Source organism: Melozone crissalis, unplaced genomic scaffold (assembly GCF_028551555.1).
Source record: "Melozone crissalis strain CALT ecotype California unplaced genomic scaffold, PUWL_Pcris_2 ptg000090l_1, whole genome shotgun sequence".
NCBI lineage: Eukaryota > Metazoa > Chordata > Aves > Passeriformes > Passerellidae > Melozone > Melozone crissalis.
Window position 1 is genome coordinate 567,373 of NW_026535867.1, and position 23,918 is coordinate 591,290.

Genomic DNA, 23,918 nt, shown 5'->3' on the forward strand with positions numbered 1-23,918 from the left:
GAGCGCGCTCCGGGGGGCAGGCGGCACCACGCGGGATGTCCCGGCCCCCCGCTCTGCCCGCCCCTCGCCTCCATGCGCGCACCGCCCGCCCCGCCCGCCTCTTCCCCCGCCCACCGCCGAAAGCCGAGACGGGCCCATTGACGTCACTTTGACGCCAGCGAGACGCGCGGCCGGGCGCGGGGCTGGAGGGGAGCGGAGACACCGGGACGTTGCCAGGGAACGGGCGGCGCTGACGCGGGCGCTGATGGAGCCGTCGCCCGGGAGACCCGGGGGGGCGGTGACGTCAGGGCGGGGGGAGGCAGGGATGAGGGGGGGTCGGGGGGTCTCCTGCCCGCCCCCCGGCCCGGCTCGGCCCGGCCCGGCCCGGCCCGCCCTCCCGGCGGGGTCGCTCCCCGGAGTGGCGGCGGCTCCCGACGGGGCGTCCCCGGCAGCGCGGGGATGTCGCGATTGCGGCGCCGCCCCGGCGACAGCACCTGGAGCTGGTGACCCCCCGGTGACCGGCGGGGGTGCCGGTGTCCCCAGCCGCCGAGGCACCTCCAGCGCAGCGAGATGGGGAAGTCCCGCTGGCGGCAGGAGCAGCGCGGCTGCAGCCCTGCAGGGGAGCGGCTCTCCCCGGTCCCGAGGCACTGGGGGGCTCTGCATGCACCGCACCCTTTGCACCGTGCCTGCAGCAGGAACGCAGCCGCCTGTCCCTGCGCATGGCCGCTTTCCCTGTCCCCTCTTTCCAGCGTGTGATGGAGGGGAGGCTGCAGAGGGGATGCTGGGGACACCCCGGTCTGGGGACAGCAGCCCTCTCGTCCACCAGCTGAGTGCTGACAGCAGCAAAAGTAATAATAAAGAGTATATATATAAGTGTGTGTGTGTGTGTGTGTGTGTGTGTGTGTGTGTGTGTAAATCACAGAATGGTTTGGGTTGGAAGGGATCGTAAAGATCTTTCAGTCCCAATGTCCTGCCATGGGCAGGGATGCCTTCCACTGGACCAGGTTGCTCAGAGCCTCCCTCACCTTGAACACCTCCAGGGACGGGGGAGCCACAGCTTTTCCAGGCAACCTGCTCTGGGATCTCACTACCCTCACAGTAAAGAATTTCTTCCTGATATCTAACCTAAACATACCTTCTGTCAATTTGAAGCCATTGCCCCCTGTCCTTGCATATAGTCTGTCTCCATCTTTCTTGTCAGCTCCCTTCAGGTGCTGGAAGGCTGCAATTAGGTCACCCTGAAGCTTCCCTTTTCCAGGCTGAACAATCCCAATTCTCTCAGCCTTTCCTCACAGGAGAGGTGCTCCATCCCTCTGATCATCCTGGTGGCCTCCTCTGGGCTCTCTCCAATAAATGTCCCCCCTATTTGTGCAGCCCTGTGATAGTATTGCAACTCAGCACTCAGAAAACACCTGCAGTGCCATTATCCCTGCTCAGGGTGGAAGGGAGGCTTGGGAAATTTCCCTTTGGCACACCAAGGCTTAAGGATGTTGTATAGGACTGAACCTCAGCCAAGAGACTCCTCTCAAGGTCAGATGTGGAACAGCAGATGCACAGGGTTCAAACAGGGAGATCTTCAGCCTCCACGCAGCAGGTGACAAAAATGTTTGCACACTTGGAGTCAAATTCCAGTCTAGTCTCAAAAATAAGCCTTGAATGATGCCTGCCATATCTGTTTTTCAGCTTTATCTTCTCTATTGCAGTCGGTCTAGGCTCTTTTCAGACAGGTAGTTCTTCAGTCAGATGTGTTTCTGACTGGAAAGCTCTCCCTCTCAGTCTGAGCCTCTCCCCTGACCATCACAGCCCCTGGCACACTGGGAGGTGACCCTGCTCTTCCATCCAGGGCCACCATACAAATTGGATTTTCCAGATTGCTGGAAATAAGGTTAAAAAAGCTGCAGCTCTGCTTCACACTGAAAATTTCAAAGCACTTGGTAAAAATCTCTTCAAAGAGAAGATGGAGAGGGGATCTAATCAATACATGCAAATATCTCCAAGGTGGGAGCCAGGAGGGTGGTCCCAGACTCTTCAGTGGTGCCCAGCATCAGGATGAGGAGCAATGGCCATAAAATAAACCACAAGGAATTCCACCTCAATATGGGGAAGAATTTCTTTCCATGGAGGTGGCAGAGCACTGGAACAGCTGCCCAGGGAGGACAGAGTTCCCTCTCTGGAGACATTCCAAACCCACCTGGATGTGTCCCTCCAACTCTGACAATTCTGTGATTCTGAGATTGCATTCACTTGTTGTTGATGTTCTCCTTAAGGTCCTGGATGGCTCCTAGAGGGTTCAAGATGGATGTGCTAGGGGAGGAAAGCAAGCTTTTTGTCAATTTTTGTACATTTTAAGGTGGGCTGAGGAAGATGTGGTGCTCTGCATAAATCAGTTTATGTGATCCATGAGCTGTGTATCTCAACGTGCTTGAGAGAGATCTGTCAGGATGTTTTAGTGAAGTTTTAGTTTTTACACTGCGGGCTCTTTCTCTTAAAAAAAATGGAGAAATAACACCTTATACACAAAACCCACGCTGTCCTAATGCTTGCTTTCTGTGAGCAGGCAGGCTGGCATTCTTCAGGGCTTGAATGGAGCTGGGAGAGGGCAGAGCTGGTGGCCAGGAGCTGAAGGACAGGAGCTGCTTCCATGGTGTGACCCGAGTCACGGGACTGCTGTGGCATGTGCTGGAGAGAGGGGAATAGCACAGAGAATAGCACAGAGCCAGCCTGGGCTATTGTAGCATTCAATTAGTGCTTACACAGTGCCTTGAATAACTCACATGAAAAGCTGACTTATTATTATTGTTATTATTGTTATTATTAAGATAACAGTATATTCTCTGTGGAGCTCGTGAAGAGGAGGTGACGCACAAACAGCACATACAGTAGCAGCTGCATGTGAACAGTGCCCCAGGAGTTATAAAGAAAAAAATTACCTTAATAATGGTTCCTCTGCTGTGGTGGGATTTTCCTCCCTTTAATTATAGTTGCTGTTTTCATTTGAAATTGATTAAGTGTTTTAGGATGGCAAACAGAGCTGGTCTTCTTAAAAAGAACACTCAAAGACATCCAGCACCAGCTAGGAGCGGAACATTTTTATTCCTTTTTAAAGGACTCAGAATTTCTTTCTTCCAAAATGATAAGAGGATGACTGGATTTAGTGGTCTCCAGAACATCTCACGATTTTCCCACACTAAGGAGAGGTGGACACTTGTGCCATGGGACTTCCTGGAGAGGAGAATCCACTGTCCTGGTTTTAATTGCCTGCTTCGGGTGGAAGAGGCGAGAAGGACTGGCAAGTGCTGCTCCCTGTAAAATGTACTTACAGTGATCTCTGTTCCAGAGCATCTGCAGTGAAGGAGGGAGCACCTCATTCCTAAACTTAAAACACTGTTGTATCATTGGTTGGGAATTAAAGACCCCCTACCTCTATTATTCTCAGCAACCTTTTGGTGTTTCTCTTCCATTTTCATTCATGCAGGTAAAAACCTGTTCCAGCAGCTCTTCTCAGAAGCAACCATTGCACAATTTTGGCAGTGTCATAATTACATCGTTTTTCTGCCCCTTTCGCTCTGAATGCTGCGAAGGCATCACAGAGCTCTTATGCAATCGGGTTCTATCAGCTCAGAGAGGTGCTGCTGCTGCTGCTGGGAAGGTTGAGGCGTTTGCAGTCTCTGCTTTAACACTTCTGCTGCCCTCTGGTGTTTTAGACGTCCTGGATGAGGAGTCACCTTGGATGATTCCGTGATATCCGTGCTCGGGAGAGGTGTAATTACAGAGCTGCTTGCTCAGAATCAGGGGAGAAAAGCGAGGGAAGTGGAGAGGCACTTTCCAGAGCACATCCACGAGGATGTTCCTTTGAATCCTCGAGGAAAAGGGAGAAACCGGGAGGACACAACTGCTAAGATTTTCCATTGCAGCAGCTCTGTGCTCCCTCCCCGAGGGCAGCATGATCTGTGCATGGGAATGCACAGGGAGGCTGATGCCTTCCAGAGCTCATCTCGCAGATATTTCCAGCTATTCAGTCTTTAGTCATTTCACTCAGCATTCTCTATCAGTTTCAAAACAAACTGACAACAATAGCAACTTTCTTCACTTGGCAAAAAGAAAACAAACCAAGAAGTGGAGACATTCCTTTCTACCCATTTCACCCTCCACAGATAAAGTCAGCCTGGCTTTCTGTGGTGGATTTACTGGGTCACTACTTGCAGTACAGCTGTAGTTACTTGGTTTTGTTTCTTTTCGCTCTTTTATTTTTTTTTAAGCAGGCGATGGGGTGGTTTGATTTGGGGTTTTGTTTGTTTGTTTGTTTGTTTTCTTTTGGGGTTGTTGTTTGTTTGGGGTTGTTTTTTTCCCCAGAAAATACCAGTGTGATTATTTTGAAAGTCAGATTTGTGAAATTATTTTCCACAACTTAATTGAGTAAAATCTTGCTGAAGCCAATAGAGTTGTTTCCGGTCACACCAAGTTAAACTCTGGCCTGAAAAGAAATGAAATGGGAGGTGTCACATTGCAAAAACTATAGCGACATTTGAAGTAAAGAAGATGAGATAATCAACTAAAATATTTGTAGGCTTATTTCAAAGACAAAAGCATTATCTTAGAAAAATGGTGCATGACTGTTTCTAATATGACTTCAAAGTGTCTTTGAATTTGAAAAACTCCAGGCTGCCACTGCAATTTTGGCAAAAATACTTTAAAGCTAGGATGTCCTTACTGAGGCACCACAATGGCATCCACAAATACATTTCAGACCACTGGAATGTCTTTGGTCATAGCATTGCATCACAGTTACATAACTACAATCACAACAATGATCTCTTGTCATTACGGTTTATGACATTTCATAATTAACGAGGCAATGACATCTCAGTGACATAATACACGGGGCTTGTTTTGCAGGATGAAGGGACACAGAGCTTCTCCCCATCATTCCTCCTTATCTAGGGCTAGGAAATAACTCCTGAAGGGCTCACCACCAGGTGTGTGTGGGTTCTTCACCCTCCTAAATATAATGGGGTACAAAATCTGCCTTCATTATGAGGCTCTGAGTGTCTTTGTTTGTGTAAAGGGAAGTACAAACACAGAACAAACAAGGGGGTCTGTGCCTTTGAGAGCTTTGCTGTTTCATTGAAATCATTTCCCTTCTGTGTCTGTCACTCTTACAGTGTTTCACTGTGCTGGGACAGGTGAGCCTGACTGACAACTGGCAACAAATACATGAAAAAATATGTAGAAAAGGAGAAGTGAAAAGATAGAAAAGGTTATTTCCCTTGGCCAGGATTAAAAAAAAAATGCAGTGCCAACATGGAACAATGGCTTTTGAATTAGAGGGTTTTTTCCAATTAAGCTTAATGACTAAAGGTTGGCAGGGTAGTAAAAGTGAATACACATCTGTAATCCAACTGTGCCTATTTAAATTGAGATGAAAGTCACTTTGTTTGCATCTCTTAAAACATCCATCTTCAAGGTGTCCTGCAAGGTAAAGCACTTATATTCCCGAAATTTGACTGAAGAGGACCCAAATTCCCTGGGTCTGAGCCCATCTGTGTTAAGCTACTGTTAGTGTTGGCATCAGCATCAGCCAGGCTGGGACCTTCCTGGGGCAGAACCACCTGGACTTCAGATGCCCACAGACAAACACTTGGAAATGGCACTTTCCCACCAAGAGCATACAATGTTCACAGAGAAAAGGCACAAAAGATCAGGAGAAGATGTGACTTTCCCCACTTAAGCTGTTTTGCAAAGGGGAGGGCAGAGAGACTACAAGGATGAAGTGTCTTGCCCATGGTGGTGATGAGGCAGGTCTGTGGCACAGCTGGGAAATACCTTTGTGTGAGCTCAGGAAAATTGCTTTAACTCAATCCTTCCCACTGAAATTAGGTGATTAATGTTAATCCAACAGATGGTATAAATACAGTTATGTGCATACTGGTTTTAATGCAGTTTATACAAGAGGCAGCTCTTATATGTGATTTTTCTATCAGGCTGGACTTTCTGTAAGATTTGTACTTGTAGTTTAATGTTATCCTCCCACTCCCAGATAAAATGTGGACAGGGAGCAGGTCAAACAGAGGCAGCTGCTTTCCCAAGGTTTGCCTCTCTCTGCCAGCAGTTTCTGTTGAAAGTGTGTGTATTGCTTCTCATTGTAGTAGCTCATGTGTTGCTTTGTTTTTTGGGTTTTTTAGGCCACACTATTAGGGAAGTTTAGCAGTGTAAGCTGCCAGCTTCCAAAAGCAAAACATATATGCTAAGTAGACCTCAGATATGAGAGCAGAGGTGGGAGGAAGGCATGTCCATGATCCATTTGACAGGGGGTTTCATTCCTGTGAAATTATCCTTCCCCTTCTCCTTGTGTTTGGGATCTTGTCTCTTTGGGGTCTGTACAAAAGTGTTGGGGAAATTCTGCCAGCCTGATGGGAGTGGTGGGGCACCAACAAGTTTGGGAGCCTTCCTGTGGGCAGGCCAGGAGGCTGAAGGCTGTTCCTCTCATCCTTACAGCTGCTGGAGCATCCATGAGATGTTCCCAGCTGGGAAAGACCTGCCAACAATCCCTCAGCCAGTGCAGGGACTGGATGTCTGCTCCGTGCTGGGCTGGAGGGACAATCCGTGAGGGCAGGAAGGGAATTCAGCCCCGTTCCTTTCGGCCTGGCGGTCCCAAGTGTCCAATTGCAGGAGTTTTACGGGAGTGCCATAGGATGCAGGGTGGCCCCGGCCGTGCAGCTGCGGGCGCCGTGGACGCGTGCCCAGCAGGAAGCATCCTGAGACAATGGAATTCGCTGCACACGGATGTTCTCTGCTGCTGGCTCTGCTGGTGACCTGAGCGAGGCAGTTCTGATGTCCCCCCGCTGCAGCCTCCGCTCCCCTCCCCTCTCTTGGTGAGTGATTCATGCGGAAAGCTCCAAATCATTCCCCAGGGATGAAGTTAATAAGGGCCCCCTCACCTTTCCTCTATATTCATGCATTAGAGTCTGAGATCCACTCTGCTCTCGCTGTAGTTTGAAATGGAAAGGCAATCTCTTCCCCAGAGTCCCAGGTAATTTCTTCATCTGCCAGGCAAGGGGATGTGCACTGGCTCCTTTGAACAGGGTTTAAATGGCATTTGTCTACGGAATACCAAAAAATCAGGAGCTTCTCCCCTCCCCCTATCCCTTCTCTACTTTGCTCACTCTGAAAGAAAACAGAAACAAAATAAAAGTTGCTATTACAGCATGGTGCTGGTGGTACAGTTATTCCACAGGGAAAACCTGATATATCCACCTATTGTCTGAGGCGCTACCAGGAGCCTCTCGTCAACGAGCAAGTTACGAAAACAGGTATCCTTCCTCAGAGATTGATGCGATATTTGCGTGGATATTTCCTGCCGTGCAGCACAGATTGTTTGTGCCGCTGCACAAGTGAGAAATGCGCCTTTCCAGCGGGGGGAAGGACTGTTGCAACACACCTTTATTGTCCTCCTCTGGAACAGCATATTCAGTTCGTTTTCCACCCATCCATGCCTGCAAATACATTTCCTATAATTGCTGCTCTGTCAGATGCGCTGTAATCCGTCCCCTCCTGCGTCACCTGCATTGTTGTCACCTCCCTCCGATGTCAGGAAAACTGTAATCCTGCTCTTACGTTCCTTGGGAGCTGCCTCTGTGGCATTTCCAGCTGCATTCACCCCGAGTCAGGCAGAGCCAGGACACAGAACACAGCCACCCCTTTATGGACCACGAATGTAAGGAGTCCTCTGGCGTTTCGGGTGTGCCCGTGGGTGTTTGGAGCCGAGGGCATTTCACACACTGGCAGGTTGGCACTCTGCAGTCACACTCCAGACGAAGGTTCCCGTTGGGGCTGGGTGTGAGGAGCTCAGCAGAATTCTTGCGTGGCATTGAATCATGCGTGATGCAGAACACTGGTTCTGCACGTGGGCTGCGATGGAGGGGAAGGGAATGAATAACGTTTCAGAGGACAAAGGGTTAGCAAAATTCCTGCTTTGTGCGTCCCCACTGATGAAATGACTCCAGTGAAGCACGAGTAGGGGAGGTGGGTGGGCTCACAGTTTGTGAGTGGGACACCAAGACAATCTATTTTCAAGCATGCACACGTGTGTTACGCTCCAGTCCCGGGGCTGAGCAAGCACCTATGAACAATAACACATGGGAAATGTCTAATGTGCAATTCTTGGCATAAGCCAGCCCCGAGTTTCCAGGGAAGAAAAGTACAGGGCATATGGCATCTAAATATATGCCATCATGGATGACAAGAAACATGGAAGAACTTTTTGGATGGGGCTGTTTGTTGACGTCCTGAAAATATCTTTCACAAGACAGATACTGACAAGGCAACTCAAAACCAGATGGTTCTCCAGTGATGGTTTCACAAGAGCTTTGAGTTTGGGGTGAAGTAAGCAGTTTGTGCTACTGGAGCAGATTGATTGTGACTCCTCAAATAGGAAACCAGATGTTCCTGCTCCAGCTAGAACTGCTCTCCTGGTTATGCAGCTGATACAACCAGAGAGCACATGGCTTTGTCCTCACTCTCAGCAGGACATGCTGTCTTCAAGAAGTTTTCCTGTTGCACACTCTTGATATTTTTTTGAGTTGGCTCAGACTGTTTCCTCTCTGTCAATACTCATCACCTCTCACTAGATCAGTGACACAGATTCTCTTTCCCTGCTTAATTTATGCTGTTCAGTTGGGCAGATGGCTCCCCAGCCTTGTTGGATGTACCAGGAGCAAACCCTTACAATTAATCTGCCACTGCTCATCTTGGTGGTGAAGATAGGCAGGTGTCTTGGTCTAAAGAGATGTCTTTTTAGAAGCTGTTCAAATTATGTGAGGATGGAAAGATTATATTCTGTGTAAAGAATAACATTTCTAGATCCATAAGAGGTAGAGAGTCAGATTAGGAAGAGACCTAATTATGCAGAAATTCTCACTGCAAGCAAGGGTGAGAAAGTCAGGAGCTGAACTCATCTGAAAATGTTGGTTATAGGCTTCCCTAGGAGCCGAGATGTGTGACGTGAATTCCCCCAGTCAGCATTTTCCTACTTTGGTGTGTCATGTCACTCATGTCAGCAGCTGGGCGTTCTGGGCTGAAAATCTCTAAATTCTGTCATTTGTAATGGAAGGAGGAAGAGTGTGAAGAAGGAGAGCAAAATGGGCATAGATTTACTGTGGGTTCCAGTGCAAAATCTCTTCTGGTGGGTCTGTGGGAGGACACCCTACCCTGAAGCTGCAGATGGCATCAGGGGGAATGATCTGGGATTGAGGGAACTGGTGTACAAAGGTGTGGATTCTGCAAGGCACCCAGATACATCTTTTTGCTTCACTGTGTGCCAATAAAAACTGACACGATGGCCAAATCTTTCCATAGACTCATCTGTTAATAAGAGATACAAGATAAGAAAGTCAATATATTTTCATGTTCCTTCCTTTGACAGCATGAAATTATTCTGCTGGTTTGCAATATCAAAGGCAGTCTAACCTGGGATTTGAGGCTTTAGCCTGCTGGAAATATTGATAAATATTTTCTTCAGACAAAAAAGTTTCTCACCTTTGAAATCAAAGGAATAAGCTAAAAAGGGATATGTACTTTCTCTGTTAGCAGTAGAAGTACTTTTGGGAAAAGTGGAATGCTGTTGGGAAAGTGGAATAATCTGCTTTATACAGCATACATCAAATTGGGTAAATAAAAACTTGAAGTATAGTTGGGACAAAGTACAGGAAGGAGCAACACTCATCACCACAAGTAGGATGGGGCTGTGGTGAGAACACCTATTACTGCATCTTCACAAGACAGAAAGGTATTCAGAAACTCCTCCTTAGTTTCTTTTTTTTCATGAAATGAGCCTTGTTAAGTAACACCACAGCCACATGAGCATTCAGAGAGAATGTACTCATGCAGCAACATTTTTGGAAAGGAAATACTGGTTTGGGACTCAGAAAAAAATGCCAAGGCCAAACCTGAAGGGAAATGAATAGCAAAGGCATTATCAGAGCGCAGTTCACTGGGTGATCCAGTGCCAGCCACTGAAGCCATTCACTGAGGAATTTCCTGTGATAACAAACCCTCTCTGCATCCAGCTTCATCAGTAGACAGAAAGACAAATTCTCTTGGTCACGTTGTTAATGGCAAACTGTTTTCCTGGCATTAGAAGGGAGCAGAGTGGAGTTTATGTGCAGCTGTATCACCATGTCCTGACAAGAGGGAGCAACATTCCTGAGCAGTAAATATCACCAGGGAGGACAGGGAAGCTTTGCAGAAGCATCACCAGCACAGGCTGGTGGCCTTTACAGCCTCATCAGTGAATTGTTTTGCATAAAATCCATTAGTGAACACAATAAAAACACAGCGAGCCATAAACCAGTCATCCTAATAAATTAAGATGAAAAAGGCTGGGTCCTATCCTGGAGGAATGACAGCAACTTTTCTTCTCTGGAGTAGCTGAGAGAGCTGGAGACTTGTGCTGGATGCACAGTGTGTCTTGTTTGACAGGACTTTCACAGCCAGAGCTGGTCCACTGGCCATGGATTTAACTCTGGACATGTCCCAGTGCAGTGCTGGTGTGAGGGGGATGCTGCACTGGTCTGTCCACAGCTGCTGCATCTGTCGCACTGCTGCAATTCTGCCCAAGGTGTCCTTGAGAGGACATTTCATCACACTCCTCTCTGCCTCCAGCAGGGCATTCCTACCTGTGACATGGATGCCTTCTTGGAATGGCAGACCTCCCCCCAAAGAAGATAGAAAGAAGGGGGGGAAATAAAGCTTTAAAAGCAAGAAAATCATCAGTGACCCCTGCTGGACACAGACACAGGTATTCCTCTTGGGCTTCTCTCTTGCTCAAGTGCCAGTGGAATGTGTGCCTGGCTGAAGCCCTTGGGAGAGGAATAGCAACTGTCAGACTGGAACAAACAAGCAAACAAGCAAGCAAACAAACAAGCAAAGAAACAAAAAAAAAGTGGAAGAAAGTTAAAAGATAAAATTGTATTGTTTACCCTGTTCCTATGTGTTTCAGAGCCCTGTGGAATCTCACATTTTCCCCTCCACCTCAATAGTCGCTGCCATTTGCCAGCAAGCCCAGCGTGCCCAGCAGCAGGAGCTGCCCCAGGGGAGCCCTTTCCTGGCAGCCCTGACCCTTCCCTCACTGCTGCTCTCTCTGGGGGCTCCATTCACTCCTGCCAAGCATGGCCAGCTCTGTGTACCTTGCCAGCTGCTTCTCCCAAAAAAATTCCTTGCCCTTGTCTCCAGTATCTCCTTGCGGCAGGAGGCTCTGCTTAGGCATTGCTGGAAGGGATCCTAAGCTTTCCATCACATTTTTTAAGGCCAGCTCTGGATGTCCAAACAGAAGCGAACCAACTGGCCATTTGTCCCTTCCTCCATCCTTCCTGACCCTGGGGGGAGTCTAAGGGGAGGTGTTGCTCCCAGGGTTCCCAAATGGCTCCTCCCAGAGCTCCCAAATGGCTCATCTTTGTCTCCCTGGCCAATGCAGTCAATTATCCTTGAAAGCCCTCGCAGCTGTCGAGTCTTTCATTCGCTCTGGAGCCAGCAGAGTTGGTGTGCTCCAGGTCCAAAATAGTTTAGGACAACTGCATCCTGTCCACCTCAAAGTGCCCAGCAGGTTCTCGTGGATAGCCCCCAGCAGCTGCTCAGTGTTTCCATGTGCTGGGCAGCAACAGCTGGATTTCCAAAGCGGAGAAGGGGCTCCTGTAACGTGGACAGTTGTCTCAAGTGCCTTGGAAAGGAACAACACACTCTCTGTCCTGGCTGGACTGAAAATGCCCTCAGCCAGTGCTAACCATGCCAAAACCATAATTACCTCATCTCCCCTGTTCTCCTGGAATCACTGAGGGCTGGTTTGTATAGGCGATAGTGGCAGTGCAGCTGTCACAGACATCTTTTCATGAAAAATCCTTTCCTTAGGATTTTTTCTTCTGAGAATCTGAGAGGCCTCAGGAACAAGATTTTAACAATAATTATCTACTGCTGTGGAATGCAGCAGGCAGATCTGTGATTGGCTCGTGTTGTTTTGTTTGTAATTAACGGCCAATCACAGTCAGCTGGCTCGGACTCTCTGTCCGAGACAGAAGCTTTGTTATCATTCTTTCTGGTTTTATTCTTAGCTTAGCTAGCCTTCTGATGAGATCTTTTTCTTCTATTCTTTTAGTATAGTTTTAATGTGATATATATCATAAAATAATAAATCAGCCTTCTGAAACATGGAGTCAGGTGCTCATCTCTTCCCTCAACATAAGACCCCTGTGAACACGGTCACAGTGCTGCTGCTTCTGATGTGTCCATTCCTTGAATCCAAAGAAGTCCCCTGCCTGCTCTGGAATTGTGTGCTGACTGCTGGGAACACAGGCAGTGTATTCTGCCTGATTTGAGGCCTCTGGGCTTCTGTCTGCAGCACCATCCAGTGTTCAGAGGTAATGGAAGAAGGTGGACATCCCCAGCAGGAACAGATTGTGGTGGTGTGATCTCCGGTTTCCAGAGCTGCAGCGCCTGTCTGCGTAAGCAGCCCCACGCAGGCAGCTGAGCGGAGCATCCTCATTATTCACCCTGCTAAAAAGATGAAGTGCCTGCAAAATCTGGCAGAGTGTGTGCACAGGATTTGGACAAGTTCTGGTAGGGCTCTGGGGACCCTCACAGAGTGGATGTGGTGAGCTGGAGAGCACTGCCTGCCCACCCACTGGGTTAGATGTTCTGTGCAGTGACCAGGGTTGGGTTTTGACTTCAATTAATCTGTGCACAAAAAGAAAACAAACAAACAGAAAACTTTGCATCATGGGCACTTTTACCTCTCTGACCAATGTGATCCAGAATTCTCCTCCCTTCTCTCCCAGCTCCTGGGGAAAGAGCCTTTATGTCAAGCAGTCATGTCACCACAAAGATGTGTTTGCCAGGTCAGTAAACAGCAGTGATACAGGAATCTGCAAACAGGCTGAATTTCAGCTTTAATGACTAGAGAGCTTGAACAAACACAGAAGAACAGTATGAGCTCTCTGCTTCCACCTCAACCCCAACATCAAAGGCTCTGCTGGCTCAAGGGACTCACACAGATGTTTTGAGGAGGAACATCCTCTTTTGCCTCTACTCCACGAAAGAGTAAGCCATGAAGGAGACTGATTCATGAACCAGGCTGCCCTGACACACAGTCTGTGCAGAAGGACAAATCTCTCAGCCCTAGGTTGTGTGGAGGAGCCCAGTGCAGTGAATGAGCCCCAGGTGGGCATTCACAGGTTACCTGCATCACCAGGTGAGGAAGGGCATGCACACCTGCCAGTCTGTGCTGCTAGCTCACACTGGGGCTCTGGTTTGGGGATGCTCCAGCTGGGTGTCTCCAACCTAGGTCTGCTTGAAAGGGGCCTGATTCTGCACAGTGGAAAAATGACTGAGCAAGTGCTCCATAAAATCAGTTTGTGGCTTTTTTTTTGTTTGTTTTGTGGTGGTTTTTTTGGTGACTAATTTTTTTGGTTGACCCTTTTTTTCCTTTGTTTGTTTGGGGTTTTTTTTGACTGTCAGTATGAGTGCCACAGGGGCTCAGGTGCTCTCACTAGCTGAACAATACCCAGTTTTCAGGGTCTGGCCCCTGGGATGTGATGCAAATCCCAGAGAACATCCTTCCTGACTCAGCAGACCCAGCACTGCCTGCTGCCTTCCCCTCCCCTGCACACGAGGCGTGTTTAATGAGTGCTCTGTGTTAAACAGTAAAAATGAATGCTTCCCTGATAATTGCTCTCAGGAAGGAGTAACATTACAGTCAAGGCATCCTGCAGGAACACCATGAGTCAAAGGAGAGGTAATTCCGAGACAATCTTGCTGTTAGCTGGGGTCCAAGCTGTGAAGATGCTGTGCAGCTCTGAGCAGACAGAGCCCGGTGGGGCTGTAATTTAGAGTCTGTCATCCATTATTTTCCCTTTTTTGTACAAAGTTGTGCCTGGTCTGAACCCCAGGCCAGGCTTATAGCTTTGTCTGTGTTCTCGGGGGTAGAAATACCCTTTGGATACACAGCTTGCATCTTTAGTCACTGACTTTGATCCTTCTCCTCCCATTTTCTCTGTGGCAAGAGCCCATTCTCTCTTTCTGACACCACTCTGCAGGGCTCAATCCTTTCACTGAAGAGCACTGCTGTGTTTTCAATAGCTCCTTAGGAGCCCAGTGAACCCAGTGCAGATGGAGATGCCCAAAATATTCCTGAATGGATGTGTTGATAGCATCCAAACCTTGTTGGGCAATGGAATGCAGCCTGGCTGGTGCAATACTCCTGCAGGATTGGCACATGAAATGGGCAGAACTCTGCACCATGCAGGATTCACTGATGGGTTGGACATGTCAGGTAGGTGGGCTGGGCACAAGGGATCATGAATTTAATCTTTCTTCTAAATCAGAAACTTCCTGTGCCAGGGGGTGTGTCTCATGGGCAAAAAGTGAAGCTTGTCTTGGTTCTTTGCAAATACCACATTGACAGCTGGCATTTTCAGTGGCCAGAACTGAATTTGGGAAAAGCCAAGGAGCTGGAGTTCTTTGGAAGGGGGACTGTCATGGTGGAGGTGCACATGGGCAGGAAGAGAGGCAACAGACATGGGCTGCAAGAGGGAAATTCTGATTAGGTCCTAGAAAAGTTCTCTCCCAGTGAGGGTGGTCACACAGTGCACCAGGCTGAGCAGAGATGCTGTGTAATCTGCAGCCTTAGAGCTGCTCGGGGCTCAGCTGGACAAGTCCCTGAGATGTTTGAACTATGCTGGCCATGCTTTGAGCAGGGGCTGGGACCAGATGTCATCCACAGACCTGCCAGACACACTCAAGTCAATGGTTTTATGATGCTGTGGCAATGCCAGCCAAGTCACAGTGACTCAAGAAGGCGCCCTGGGGATGGAGATTGAGCTAAATTCTCCTCTGCTTTATAAGTCTCAAATGAGACAGTGCAGAAATCCTCTAACTCACCTTCAGGGAGCTACTCTGCATCAGGGACCCTCAGGGCTCTGCTCTTGCTTGTCTCTGAGCTACAACTTTATTAACACAGGATTTCTCTTCTGGCTGAGAGCTTATCCACAAGAAACACAGCTCCATGGAGCACACAGCTCCTGGTCAGCAGCTGACATTTCAGGGGGAAGTCAGAGAGCCATTGGGAGCCAGCAGCAGCACTCTGTGGTCAGGGCACAGAGCTGAGGGAAACCCATCTGCCTCTATCAGACCAGGCTGTGGAGGTGACATGTCCTGTCACTATAGGACACGAAACAACACGACACAGACTCACTGCTCTTCCCAAGGTAAAAAAGGGACTTTTTATTTTCTGACTCCAACATTTATAGATTGCCAAAAGTGACAATGGGTGTAGGGGGATAGACCATAAGTAAAGATAGTATAGAAAGTAATCTTACTCCCTAAAGAGTTGCAGCTGAGCTAATTATTAAGGATTAGGAGCAGGCCAGATGCTAACAGGCCACAGCTGTAGCCAATAAGAAGAGTGTTATAAAAGAGTGGATTGGTTGGTTGAGGGGAACTGGAGTCAGTTGGCTGCTGTGACGATGAGGAAGAGTTAGTGCCTTGAGGAGACGCCTACAAGAAACATCAAGGAGGTATGAAACTCTGGCAATATGGAACCCCTGCAATGTAATGACAATAGAACTCTTGCAATATAATGACAACAACTGGACAAACCAACAGTCCATCAATCTCCTCCACCATAAAAGAATGTAGAACAATAAGTTATTTACATAAAGTGTGTGAGAAAGTTCATTACAAGAATGTAAACATCAGAAGGCTTAGAAAATCTTAAAAAGGCAGGGTGACAGTGTCCCACCCCACAAGGAAGCCCCTCAACTCCCAGGTCATCCCCTCTTTTGCTCCTCACTGTTTAAAGAGCCTGTGGAATGTGGGACAACTCCAGCACAAGGGATTGGGAGTAACCCACCTCCCAAGCACAGAGATACACTCAGGATGCTGCAGAGAAGGATGGAGGGGTCAGTTTTCCTCGAGGGGTGAAGCAGTGGGATCTGCATCACCCACATCCAGCCCTCACCTCCTGCCCTGTGTCCTGCAGCAGCAGGGGGACACACACCTGCTGGGGAGGAGACAAGGGGCTCCATCCCATGCCAAAGCTACTGCTATGTTTTACTGCCAGAAGAGCAAACCAATGGGTGCCTCCAGAAGGTAGGAAAAGAGGGCACAGCAATGCCTGACACACCTTAAGCACAGAGCAAACAAGAGAGAGGCAGGTGAGCAGCATTTATGGCTGTGACCTTGGGGATTTCAGCACGTCTTGCTCTATACAGGGGGCAGATTTCTTTGACAGAGTTGCAACACTGCAATCACCTCCTGCACTCAGGAACAGAGGGAGGGATGTGCCTGTGTGCTTGGAAATAAAAATCAAGAATTAAACTAGTGAGAATGACCTATTAAAAAAAAAAAAGGGTAGATCAAAAGCAGTAATATAAGAACACATTTTCACAGGAATTGCCTGCTCTTGGGTCAGTGTATTTGCCCAGCACAGAAACAACATTGCTCACACAACTCATGAGGAAATCTGACCAGCAGCACAGGCTGTCTGGGTGGGGAGATATTTTTGTCCTAAGGCCCAAAAGAGGAACAAACAATACAGAGCAGGGAGCATAGGTGAAAGGCAAGCTGGAGGAAGGCAGCTCTGGGGCAGTGTGGGGAAGATGGGAACAGGTGGAAGCAAGACCAGAGGGAGTAGCCTGGAGAGATGGGGAGTGGGAGGCAGGGGCAGGACACAGAGATGAAGAGAATGGCAGAAGAGATGAGGCTGTGGGGCTGCCATGAGGAGAGGAAGAGTAGGAGGAAAACTGAGCTGAGATGGGAGTAGAGACTGCTCAGAGCAGAGTTTTAAATGTCAGGATGAAGAGCTTGACCAAACATGGAAGGGAAGCAAGGGGGATGGCAGTGGAGGGAAGGGGCAGCCCTGCAGGCAGGGAGGGCACTGGCACTGCTGGGTGTTCCTGGGGACCTGATGTGCCCAGGACAGGGTGAGGGCAGATGGAGAGGGGAAGGGAGGTGCCAGTGCAGGGATTTCAGGGCGATGGAAAGCATCCTGACATCCCTGAGAGGCGCTGGGCCCTGTGGTGGTGGGAACAAACAGCCCTTTCAGGGACCTCACAGTAAACAGGAAGGAGAAGATAAAGCTGCAGCCAGAGAGGCCGCTGAGTTTCAAGGGAGATTTCCTCTGTCTTTGAGACACCAGGGTGTGCTTGCAGCTAAGCAGCCGGTCCTGAGGGGAGCACAGCCCATGGATGGAGGGGAGATCCTGCTGGGATCCTGTGCCAGGGACACCACCTAGAGTGATGGGGAGGAGTGTGGGTGCAGCCCCCCACGCTGTCCATCACACTGGCACTGTCTCCATGCTCAGATCCTACTGCCACAAGCCTCCCTCATCTCAACTCCCCAGGAGGACAGCCCCTGTCAGCATTTCGAGATGAGCTTCACACAACCCCAGCCACAAAAGGAGAAGATTTCCCTGTGATGGGCTCTTCCATGGGGCTGCCATCCCACTGTGGTGGCAATGCCACTCACACCTTGGCATGGCTTCCTCTGCTTGCACAACCCCCATCCCATCCCAGTGACGGTGTTCACAGGGATCTGAGGATGAGGGAAGAGACAAGGATCTGACTCCATGTTTCAGAAGGCTGATTTATTATTATATATATTATATTAAAACTATACTAAAAGAATAGAAGAAAGGATTTCATCAGAAGGCTAGCTAAGAATAGAATAAGAAAGAATGATAACAAAGGTTTGTGTCTGGGACAGAGTGTCTGAGCCAGCTGGCTGTGATTTGCCATTAATTAGAAACAACCACAGGAGACCAATCACAGATGCACCTGTGGCATTCCACAGCAGCAGATAATCATTGTTTACATTTTGTTCCTGAGGCCTCTCAGCTTCTCAGGAGGAAAAACCCTAAGGATTTTTCATAAGAGATGTCTGTGACAATCTCATCCCAGTTTTTCTGATCCCACTCTCAGGATGGGGACAGCAGCCATGGGAAGAGTTGGCTGTGCACGAGCAGCAGCAAAGCAAAGGAGATGACAGAAGGCACAAATTGACGGTGCCCCATGGAAGTGTGAACAGATTGGGATGCAGCTCCTGACCCCAGAAGCGCAACTCCTCCTTGGGCCACATCTCCACCCTGTGGGAGCCAGGTGAGGTATGGTCAATGGTGCAAAGTGGAAATCACACTTTAAAGGCTGCTGAAGAGCAGTCACACAGGGCCTTTATTTGAGCCCCCACCCAGATTTGCTCTCTGAGGCTGAATGTCCCTATAGGACACCAAACAGCACAACACAGACTCGCTGCTCTTCCCAAGGTAAAAAGGCATTTTTTATTTTCTGACTCCTGTAGCCGTGATATTTTCTGAAAAATCCTTTCCTTAGGATTTTTCCTCCTGAGAAGCTGGGAGGCCTCAGGAACAAAATGTGAACAATGATTATCTGCTGCTGTGGAATGCAACAGGTGCATCTGTGATTGGTCTCATGTGGTTGTTTCTAATTAATGGCCAATCACAGTGAGCTGGCTCAGACTCTCTGTCTGAGACAGAAGCTTTGTTATCATTCCCTCTTATTCTATTCTTAGCTAGCCTTCTGATGAAATCCTTTCTTCTATTCTTTTAGTATAGTTTTAATATAATATATATCATAAAATAATAAATCAGCCTTCTGAAACATGGAGTCAGATCCTCATCTCTTCCCTCATCCTCGGACCCCTGTGAACACGGTCACAGACTCCAACATTTATAGATTTCCAAAAGTGACAGTGGATTGGAGGGTGACAGTGCCACCTCTCCAATGACACTGGACAAACCAGCAATCCATCAAATTTCTTCCATAAAAGAATGCAAAACAATGAGTTATTTACGTAAAGCGTTTGAGAAGGTTCGTTACAAGAATGTGAACATCATAAAGCTTAGAAAATCTCAAAAAATCAGGGTTACAGCTGGCAGAAAGGGCTGCTGGTGCCTCCCTCACCCTGGGGTGTAACCCGAGCTGGGGTGGGCAGGAGCAACCCTGGTCTGGCTGTGCTGCTCTCGCCCCCGCTGGCAGCAGGCACAGATAGTGCAGGGGAAGTGTTGGTTTTCCAGCAGGGATTATTTTCCTAAGGATTCCTATCCCTTGTGAGTCACTGGAGGTTTTTCTGCTGACTGCAAGGAGTGAAATCCGTATCACTGAGATATTCAGAAAATGTGTGCAGTGGTCAGGAATGCTGCTTTATCAGCTTTTGGGACACCATTTGGTTTTGAGACAACTTTGATTGGAGTGAAGATACATCTAATTGAAATTTAAAGGCCATATCTTTAAGTGAAACACAACCACTTTCTCCGTTTGAAAAATCCATAGTATCCCAAAATGAAGTGATAATTTGGTGGATGTTCAGCCCTCTGAGGCTTAATTAGATTCTTTTGTCCAAGAGAAGCATTTGAAGCTGGGTTTCAGTGCTGGATGGCCACGATCCCACCCTGGGTTGTGGACATGGAGGAGCTTTGCCCTTTCCCAAGCTCAGGGTGGGATAACATCAGCCCCAGCACCTCTCATGGTTTGGGAGGACAGAGTTCCTTCCTCCCAGCTCCCCACGTGTCACCAGTGAAGCACTTCCATCCCTCAATGGCAGGTCAAGGTATTCTCAAACACAGAGACACCAAGTCAAAGCGAAGTTCAGGGTTTTACAGACCAGCAGTGTGTGTGCAGCTGGAGAAATTCTCTGGGTGGTTACTGCACAGCTCTGAAATAGCCAGTTTGGGGGAAAGGGCTGCACTCACCTACAAATACCCATTTTCCTGCAAAGAGAGTGCTTTTGCAGGGCTTTCTTGGAAAGAGCCTTCCAGCCAGCTCATCCCAACCTTCACATGGGAAGGATTTCCAAAACACAATAATGTGCAGCGAGATGGAGACACTAAGTGCTGGTTTCGACATCCTAGAGAAGGTCAAAAGCCTGTTTAACTTCCATTAATGTCACTCCAGTCCCTTTTGACAGTACTGAATAGAAAAGGGAAAAAGAAAAAGACAAAAACAATCTTAAAAGCTTTTCAAAATTCGTAAAGATGAAATTTGCTTTAGAGTGGCTTTAATGGGGAAGAAAGCGTGAAAGAACAAAGATTTCTTCACTGATTCCCAAATCACAGGCTGGGCCTGGGGACGACTGAGATGTGATCCAGTGCTTGTTGGACACTGATACCAACTGAGTGCCCTTATTACTGCTGATGTGGGCAAAGGAGATGCTCAGTGGGGAGCAGGGTGGGTTGGAGGTGTCCCCATGTCCCCCTGCACTGCAGGAACAGCACAGGGGAAGCAGACAGAAATTTGGGACCTGTATTGCACAGCAAATCAAAATCTTGGAGACTGTAAGGCTGTAAGAGTCCGTCTAGAAGGAAGAGGAGCAGCAGCCACAAGCTCAGAGAGACCACAACTGCTTTCTGCAATGCATAAATGTCACAGGGTGCTTAAAATACTTGATCAGCCTTGTCCAGCCAGCCTGGCTCTGGCAATAAACACACTGTTCTGCTTTTTAATGTGTTTCCCTCAAATGATGCTCTAGCAACCAACTGTGTTCAAAAAAGCCCAGCAGTTGCAGTTCAAGATTTATTTTAACTTTGCAGAATCAAAACAAAAGGAGCCAGAAGGGACTGTGGGAAACTTTTTTCCTAGATAAACGTGCAGTTAGATTATTTTGCTGTTTCCACCCTGCCAGGGCTGTGGGGATGCCACCAAGAGAGCATGGAGGATGTGTGGTCTAATGACCAACAGGGCCAGAGGAGCCTGAGCCCAGACATCACCAACGAGCAGAAGCACCTCGGGCAAATCGTTAATTGCCTGTGACTTATTCCCATTTACCCGGGGGGCAGCCGCTCGTTCCCGGGAATGCGGTGAGCATTTAATCAATTAGGGCTTGATTGCTGCTTTGAAATCCTGGCTCCCAAAACAGGCGGGGTAATTGCAGAAAGTCCTTTATGACTCCCAGCAGCAGGGACCACGCCGTGTTTGCACACACGGATCAGACCCTCCCCAAGCCTGGCTGGTCCCCCTGCTCCTCGGGGTGACCTGCTGAAGTGGTGGATCGTGGCTAGGACAGATGTTTGTGCTGCCCATCAGTGTCTGGAGGTGGCTTTGAACCCCCCCAGGTGGAGCTGTGAGAGGTGGAGCACAGGCAAACTGAGCACAGGCAGCCAGACACCTGTGGCAGTCATTATTACCCTGATGGGAGAGGACAACCCATGGATTTGTGACTCCATCCCGGAGGGGTGGCACTGGGAGGAAGCTGGGGACATGGCTGTGCTCCTGGGAGGATGGAAGGAAGGGGCTTGCCTTGGAAATGGAGAGGAGGAGATGACGGAGATGAGATGGAGATGATGGAGACGGAGGTGGAGATGAGATGGAGGTGATGGAGATGGATGTGACCATGTTCACAGGGGTTCTTGGATGAGGTAAGAGGCAAAGGATCTGACTCCATGTTTCAGAAGGCTTGGTTTATTATTTTATAATATACCTTACATTAAAACGATACTAAAAGAGTAGAAGAAAAGGTTTCATCAGAAGGCTAGCTAAGAATAATAGCAAAGAATGAATAACAAAAGCTTCTGTCTTGGACAGGGAGTCTAAGCTAGCTGACTGTGATTGGCCATTAACTAGAAACAACTCTATGAGACCAATCACAGATCCACCTGTTGCATTCCACAGCAGCAGATAATCATTGTTCACATTTTGTTCCTGAGGCCTCCCAGCTTCTCAGGAGGAAAAATCCTAAGGAAAGGATTTTTCCTAAAAGATGTCTGCAACAGACGGAGATGATGGAGATGGAGATGAAATGATGCAGATGGAGATGATGGAGATGGAGATGAGATGGAGCAGGCTGAAATGACCAGTGGGAATGTCAATGCCCTTTAACTAGAGCCTGTCTCCACTCTGCAGACAGTTACAGCCAAAACGCATCAGGATGAAGAGCCAGAGGCAGACAGGGAGCTGCCCTGTGGCCCTGGCAGCACCCACCCCCTCACTCCCCACTGGGGGAAGCAGGACCACCCTCAGGGGCCCTGGCTGCTGTCCCAGCCCCAGAGGGGTGACACCATGCCCCCTGCACAGGACACAGAGCAGCCAGCACGCAGCCCCAGGGCTGGAATGGGGTCGTCCCTCAGCTGTGTGGAAGGAAGCCAAGGGAAATTGTTTTAGGCATGTCAGACAAGAAGGAGGTTAACTTTCTTTACTAGATAAGGCATTTTCAATCTAAATAGGACATTTCAACATGTCCCATTTCCAAACAAGCCTTTCTAGGAGGCCTGAGCAAAACAAAGTGTCAGAAGCCATTGGTTTGAGCCCCTCCTGTCTCTGTTTTGACCCATCCAGGCCTCACTTCTCTCTTTGACTTTTTTTAAGGAAGAAAAAAAAAGAATGTTGAAATTGGAATGTGGCCAGCAGGACTGAAATGTCATTTCCAAGCAGACTTGGTGGCCACACCAAACCCTGCAGAGCCCTAGTGCAGGGGAGGATGTGACCTGTGGGGACAGTCCAGTGTCTGCAGCCACCACTGGGCTCTGGTTGGGACTGAGGGGCTCCTGGGGGTGACACCAAGTGAGGTGGCTTTTCTACCCACCCACAGAGCCTGGGGAGTTTTAGTAGGGGGATTAGTAGTGCCATGGGGCACCCTCCTCTTCCATTGGGGGCTGCTCCCTCTCGAGGTATTAGAAGAGAGTTGATGGCTGCAGAGTCTCCACATCCTGTTTCCCCTCTAGTTTTGTGCCATTTGCTGTTGAAATCAGTGACCTTGGCTATGGTTTCCCTTCTCCTGTGTGACTGTCACCCACCTCCAAAGCTGATGCCCAGGTGCCTGCTCTGCCTGGGGCAGTGTCACTTTGGAAAGTGCCCAAGGAGGAGGAGGAGGAGGAGGAGGAGGAGGAGGACCTCTCTATCACTACTAGATGTCCTGTGTGACATTTTGCCATGGTCCACTGTGTCCAGAGGACACAGCCAGGTTCAGAGCCCATGCAGGTGACTCAGACACAATCACAGGGGCTGAAGCTCTCACTGTGCTCTGCATGGAAGCGAGGAGCTGGTGACAGAAGGTGACAGAAGTCTCCAGGCCTGACAGCATCCACATTTCACCACCCACGGCTGGGGTCAGTGTAAATCCACCTTCCCCAGGAAGCTGTTGAGGCAGGAGAAGTTGTGCCTCCTGAGAGCAGGGCCAAAGCCTGGCTCCTTGCAGATGAGGTGAGGAGATTGCTGGAGCTCTGGTGAAGCTCACACCCTGATGCTGCTGGAGGTTTCATGGCAGTGACAGCTCTGAGGCTGACAGGAGGTGCCAAAACTGTGCGTGTGCCTTTGAAACGCCATAAACGCCATTCCCCACCTTTGCTGGGCAAGATGCATGAGCACAACAACTTCCTCTGCTGCAGTGCTGTGTTTGTGCCAGCCCTTGCTGCTGCTGACATTTGCCAAAAGCCTTGTGGAACATCCTCAGGGCTTGGCCATGGCAGGGAGAGTCTTTGGTGGCTCCATGGCCTCAGCCCTCAGCCTGTGCCAGTGCAGGAGCAGGGAGAAGATGCTCCAGGTCACATGGAGATCTGCAGCAGCTCTCTGGGAAGCACAGAGCAGGGAAAAGCCACTGATTCATGTTTCCTAATGAATGGCATTGCCATATGACTGAAAAAATGGGAAGTGGAGCCATGCAGAGGCTGTCTCAATACCTTCTCCCTGCCTCTCCTCTTCCCTCACTTGCTCTAGCTCATCCTAGGTTCTGTCTGTTGGGATTCACTTATTTCTCCCTCTTGCCAGGCTGTTTGTCATAGTGGGTGTTTCAGGATGGGTTTCACTCTCTGTTTGCTTTAGCAGTGATTCCCCAAGCTTCAGAGGTGCTTTCTTTATCATCACTCTTTATTCCAGCAGCCAAACCAGGACCCCTTCACAGCCAGGATCAGCACCAGGACCTGACAGAGGGAATCCCTGCTGTGACCATTT